Genomic DNA, 6,936 nt, shown 5'->3' with positions numbered 1-6,936 from the left:
TCCCTAGACACAATCTTCGGCCCAAGCTCCCTGCTAGGAAACTATTAAAGACAATGTGCTAGTGAGTGACATCTCCACGGTTAGATATTTACATTTTAATTCAGGCCTTCTGGAGACAATTGTTATCCAAAAGAGGCAAGTGATGATAGGAATCTTAGGCATAGAAGCATGTCTTTGAGGGAGGTGTTTGAGGTAGCGTGGTTTTTCGGTACCTGTCAAATCACCAGCCTGAAGCACAGGGCTGGCTTGGCATTAAATTGTAACTTGTTTACTTAATACATATATACTAAGTACTTAAATTATTTAAGTTATACAACACTGTACTAAGCTTTAATGGCATCCAGGGAGTAATTAATGGCGTCTAGGAAGAAAAAGAAAAAGAGCCTGTTCTCAAGAACCTCCAGCCCAGCTGAGACAGATCAGACACACATGAAGTTAAAAATTAAGAGCTGCATATTAACACCAGACAATAATACTAGAGTACAACATTAAGCTTTCCAGAAGAAAGATACATTGTGGTACCCAAATCCATCATGAGACTGAGGTCTGGGGAGTTCATGAACTAATTCCCAGAAGAATCTTTCAGGAGAACTTAATTGCTTTTCTTTCAGGGCTCCAAAGTTCAGTCTGGATACCAATCTTCTCCTTAACAGCAAAGAGAATGATTCTTATTTGAACACATTTATGGCAGACCAATGGGTAAGCATTTCAGCTGAGAGAGCATTTTGCTTAATAATTAAGTAACATATTATTATATTTTAATTTCTCATGCAAGTCCAGTTTTAAGAAATTGTAACAGTTTAGACCTTAAGCTACAATATTTCAATAATTTGTGAAATCATTGATTGGATATATGCATTAACCCACTGAATGCTGATGTCAACCCTAAAGTTTATGTCTAAGTCATGAAGACTAACAGAAATGTTTATTTGTGGGAATTCCCTGGTAGCGCAGTGGTTAAGACTCTGTGCTCCCAGTGCAGAGGGCCCAGGTTTGATCCCTGGTCGGGGAACTAGATTCCACATGCGTGCTGCCACTAAGAGTTTGCATGCCACAGCTCAGATTTTGCATGCTACAACTAAGGAGCCCGCCAACCGCAACCAAGGAGCACACGTGCCGCAACTAAGGAGCACGCCTGCTGCAACTAAGACCCAGCACAACCAAATAAATAAAATACATATTAAAAAGAAAGAAATGTTTATTTGTGTATCAGATAAACTTTGGCACTTACTAACTTCTGGCTGATTCCAAAAGAAGTTTGTAATTGAATGCTCATCTTTACAGGGGACCTTCCTTCTTTGAAATGGGTGTTAAGTGTTACCATTACTGCCTCCATTTTATAAATGCACGCAGGGCAGTCAGGTAGCTTCCCAAGAGTAGAGAAAGTGGTAGCGCATAGCAGAGCCAGGCTGGAGCCCAGGGAACTACACCACTTCCCCGTGAGCTAGCTCTGCCCAAGATAGATGACTGGCTGGTAGAAAAGAAGCACAGTTTCCTAACTGATGCTGCTAACTTATGCATCTCCAATAGATGGGAAGACTAGAGGTGAAGGTGGCATCAGCCACCTGCTGGGCAGTCAGCTTTACTTGATGGATCTCACCTCCACATGGACTTCAGCTTTCCCTCAAACCTATGTGGGTCAAAAAAAACCCCAAAGGGGCTTCCCTGGTGGCGCAGTGGTTGAGAGTCCGCCTGCCGATGCAGGGGACACGGGTTCGTGCCCCGGTCCGGGAAGATCCCACATGCCACGGAGCGGCTGGGCCCGTGAGCCATGGCCGCTGAGCCTGCGCGTCCGGAGCCTGTGCTCCGCAACGGGAGAGGCCACAACAGTGAGAGGCCCGCGTACCGCAAAAAAAAAAAAAAAAAAAAAAAAAACCCCAAAAAACAAAACTGGCTCTTTGAGGAAGACACGATTGCCAGTCGCCGCTGCAACGGAGCCCGGGACTGCCCGCTTCCCTGACTCACCGCTGTTCACTCTCGTGGAAGGAGTCGGTCAGGAAGCCTCGCCACAGCCTTGGCTTTTAAAGATACCAGAAAGACTCCGGTGGAGCCAGAGGTGGAGAATTCACCAAATTAAAATTATTCTAACCAGCCGCAACGTAAAGTCTTTGGAGAAGGTCTGTGCTAACCTGATCAGAGGTGCAGAGAAAAACAATCTCCAAGTGAAAGGACCCGTTCGGATGCCTACCAAGACTCTGAGAAAAATTACAAGGAAAACTCCTTGTGGTAAAGGTTCTAAGACTTGTGGATCCTTGAGGATCCACAAGTGACTCATTGACTTGCACAGTCCTTCTAAGATTGACAAGCAGATTACTTCCATCAGTATTGAGCCAGGAGTCGAGGCTGAAGCCACCATTGCAGATGCTTAAACCAACCTTTTTAATAAATTGATAATCAGATGTTAAAAAAAAAACCAAACTGATTTATAATTATGAAAATAACACATGCTTGGAGGAATATATAAAAGCATAAAGAAGAAAACCATAAATCCACATATATCACTCATAAATCCACATATACTTACTTTTTTTCTAGAATATTTGCTTGTATTCGTATTTAGAATGCTATAGAACATTTAATTTAAAAAATTAGATCACATGGTATATAGTTTTTTTTTTAATTTAGTCTTCGTTGTGGTGTGCAGGGTTCTCATTGCGGTGGCTTCTCTTGCTGGTGGAGCACAGGCTTTAGGTGCGTGGGCTTCAGTAGTTGTGGCAGGCAGGCTCAGTAGTTGTGGCTCACGGGTTCTATAGAGCGCAGGCTCAGTAGTTGTGGTACACGGATTTAGTTGCTCCGCGGCAATGTGGCATCTTCCCGGACAAGGGCTCAAACCTGTGTCCCCTGCACTGGCAGGCAGATTCTTAACCACTGCAACACCAGGGAAGCCCTGGTATATAGTTTTATACACTGAATATTTAACATTATGTCATAAATATTTTCCACACCATTAATTATTCTTCAAAAACATGATTTTAAAAAATTATTGCATAATATTCCATTGTATGAATATGCTATAATTAAGCAATAATTTCCTTATTCTTGGACATTTAGGTTGCTTCTATTTTTTTTTTTCATTATGAGATGGCAAGACAAATATATTTGCATATAAACCTTTACATATATTTCTCTTTTCTTCATAGGATGGATTCTTGAAATGGAATTAGTGAGTAAGAGGATGAGAGCATTTTTAGCCCCTTGACACTTATTTAAAAATTGCTTTCCTGAAAGTTATTCTATTTAAGCTTCTTCCTGCTGGGCATGAGTGTGTGATTCATTGGACCCTCATTTTCATTGACTATTACCATCCTTTTTTTTTTAAATGTATATACTATTTTTTAAAATAAATTTATTTATTTTTGGCTGCGCTGGGTCTTCGTTGCTGCATGCGGGCTTTCTCTAGGAGCGGTGAGTGGGGGCTACTCTTCGTTGTGGTGCGCAGGCATCTCATTGCGGTGGCTTATTGCGGAGCACGGGCTCTAGGTGTGCGGGCTTCAGTAGTTGTGGCTCGCAGGCTCTAGAGCACAGGCTCAGTAGTTGTGGCGCACGGGCTTAGTTGTTCTGCGGCATGTGGTATCTTCCTGGACCAGGGCTCGAACCAATGTCGCCTGCATTGGCAGGCGGATTCTTAACCACTGTACCACCAGGGATGTCTGACTATTACCATCTTTTAAATCTTTGCCAATTTGATAGGCAAAAAAATAGTACCTAATCACTGTTTTAATTTGTATTTTTTGATAACAAGTGACGTTAATTTATTAACTATTATTACACTTTCTTTTTTTTATACTATGTGTAGGGGTACTTTGTATATTTTCTGTTGAAAGCTTAGTGGTTTTTAAAATAAATTTTTATAAGCACTGGGTGAAGGAGGGGGAATTGGATACAGGGGGTCCAAAGGTACAAAATTCCAGTTATGAAACTGAGCAGTACTCTGTAGGGTCTTCCTGGGGAGGGACCACCCCCCGTATCCTCTACCTCTTGTTTGTAGAAAAGCTTTAGCCTCCTAGGCTTTCCCCAAATTCCAAACAGCAGATTTAATCAGAGACATGAGAAAATGCAGAAACAAAGGAAAACAGTTAAGTGAGACAAAATAATAATAGTGTAGCCATAAAACAAAGTCAGGGACCTTTACCTCCTCCTCAAGGGCTACAGATAATTTTCTGAGACATATCCTTGAGTTGTTTTGCAGATACTAAAACCCCCACCAGGTGGAAGAAATTAACTGCATGCTAACCACCAGCACGGAGACCCTAGACAAATTGGAGCCAGAAAGTTGATGATTGAGATTACTGAAACATAACCCTGTTACTTCACCATCAACCAGTCAGAGAACTGTGCACAAGCTGATCACATACACCTCAACCCTCTCCCTCATACTGTCTTTATTTTTCTTTTTTTATAAATTTATTTATTTATTTATTTATGGCTGCATTGGGTCTTCGCTGCTATGCACGGGCTTTCTCTAGTTGCAGAGAGTGGGGGATACTCTTCATTGAGTTGCACGGGCTTCTCATTGTGGTGGCTTTTCTTGTTGCGGACCACGGGCTCTAGGTGCGCGGGCTTCAGTAGTTGTGGCACACGGGCTCAGTAGTTGTGGGTTGTGGGCTCTAGTGCACAGGCTCAGTAGCTGTGGCGCATGGGTTTAGTTGCTCCGTGGCATATGGGATATTCCTGGACCAGGGCTTGAACCTGTGTCCCCTGCATTGGTGGGTGATCCTTAACCAATGCACCACCAGGGAAGTCCTCTCGTACTGTCTTTAAAAACCCTTCCCTAAAAGCCACTGGGAAGTTTGGGCCTCCTGAGCATGAGCTACCTGTTCTCCTTGCTTGGCACCCTGCAATAAACGCTATACTTTCCTTCACCACAACCTGGTGTCAGTAGATTGGCTCTACTGTGCATCAGGTGAGCAGACCCAAGCTGGGTAACAGTTATAAGATAAATAAGTACTAGGTATATAATGTACAACATGATTAATATAATTAATACTGCTCTATGTTATATATGAAAGTTAAGAGAGTAAATCCTAAGATTTCTCATCACAAGGAAAATATTTTTTCTTTTTCTTTTATTTTGTATCATATAAGGTGATGGATGGTCACTAAACTTATTGTGGTAATCATTTAATGATATATGTAAGTCAAATCATGCTTATACCTTAAACTTATACAGGGCTGTATGTCAATTACATCTCAATAAACCTGGAAGAAAAAAATTTGTAAGCACTTAGGTGAAAACTCTTTGTCATATTTATAGACAAGTGTTTTTCCCAGTTTATTGTTTGACTTGTAATTTATGATTTTTTTATTTACAGAAGATTTATATTTTCATGTGATCACATCTATGAGCCGTTTCAGGTTTTTTTTCTCCTATTACTGTTATGCTTAGAAAGAGATTTCCTATTCAGAAAATAAATAACTATTTGATGAATTTTTCTCCTAGTTTTTAAAAATGATTTTATTAAAAAAATAATAATAATAAAATAAAAATGATTTTATTATTTGCAGCAATTCTTTAACTCATATGAACTTAATCTTGGGGCATGGCATGAGGTCAAGACCTTAAGTTAATATAGTTTTAAAATAACATATATTTCCAATATCATTCAGTGAATTACCCATTTCATTCCAAGAGACTCATGATGCTTGTCTTATTAGTAAGTTCTGGTCTTAGTCTAATGGCAATTTACTAATTTCCATTCACTTGAATATAACTCTACATTCCTTTTGCATTTTTATTTATATACTAGCTGTTTTTATCCAATAGTAAAATTCTTGACTAAAGAGGCTTTCTTTTCACATAATCATCTGTCTTTCCAATCAACGTTTACTGGATTCGCCACAGTGCTGGGCACTGGGGATCTTAAGATGGACAAGACATGGTCAACCTGCTCAAAGACTTCATAGTCAGGATGCAGGCAGGTCAAGATGACTACAGTAGAAGGTAAGTAGTGTGGTTAACAAATGTGAAGGTGCTATGAGAGCACAGTGAAGGCTTTACAAAGAAGAGGGTGCTCAAATTGTCCTGAAGATGAACAGGAAAATGTCAGGTCAGCAAGTGGGGAAAGGGCGTTCGGAACAGAAGGAACAGCTTTACAAAGGTCTAAAGATGGGGAAACTGTGTGACAAGTTTGGGAAGCTAATAGTAGTTTAGCTTCCCAAACTGAGTAAAAGGTGCATACAGGGAGATGATGAGAGATGGATGAAGTAAAGGCCAAATGTTAAGGGAGTTTGATTTTATCTAAGTGATGACTAATCCTGAGAGTGGTGAGGTCAGAGGCGTGGAAAAATTCCTTTGGTAGTGATACAGAGGATCCATTGGAGGGGCAGAGGACTAAGGCAGGGAGACCATAAAAAAGATAGAGCAAACAAGGGCTTGAACTGACACTGATGGGGAGAAAGTCCCAGAGAAGAGGGTGCAGACCTATGAGGTGGCTGGGAGGTAGAGTCAACAGGAGGTAGGAGATAAGAAAAAGACAGCAGTTTAGGATGAGTCTAGTTTTCTAGACTTGGTGACAAGGAAAATGGCCGTGTCACTTACAGAATCAAGGAGTGAAGAGGAGGGAGCAGGTTTGCAGGTGGGTTCTATGAGTTCATATTTGAGTCTGAGCTGTTTATTGTACATCGAGGTACGGCTATTTAGAGCACTGTGGAAAATAAACGTTTGGAGCTAAGAAGAAAGTTTTCGGATGGATATATGGATAGATATTAGAGTCTTTCACTGCCGAGTGTGGGGGTTCAATCCCCGTCAGGCATGGCAAAAAACATTAAAAATAAATAAAGTACCAGAAGAGAGTGGTGTTGTAGAAACTTGGGCAGAGAAGTTTTCGAAAGGGAGGAACGGTTGAAAGAAACTAATGGGCAGAGTTCAAGCTAAAACAAGAACTAAAATTGTCCATCGTGTTTGGCCACCCGGAGGTTGCGGTGATCTTAGCAAGA

At 41.0% G+C, this 6,936-nt stretch overlaps 1 pseudogene; it reads left to right on the top strand.

Annotated features, from left to right (window-relative positions):
• Window positions 1-2,369, top strand: part of LOC103069749 (40S ribosomal protein S20 pseudogene) — a 3,816-nt pseudogene extending 1,447 nt beyond the window's left edge.
• Window positions 2,370-6,936: the final 4,567 nt, after the last annotated feature.

This window comes from Lipotes vexillifer, unplaced genomic scaffold, assembly GCF_000442215.2.
Source record: "Lipotes vexillifer unplaced genomic scaffold, Lipotes_vexillifer_v1.1 scaffold666, whole genome shotgun sequence".
Lineage (NCBI taxonomy): Eukaryota > Metazoa > Chordata > Mammalia > Artiodactyla > Lipotidae > Lipotes > Lipotes vexillifer.
The sequence above is the reverse complement of the archived record's forward strand: the minus strand, read 5'-3'. Positions and strand labels throughout refer to the sequence as shown.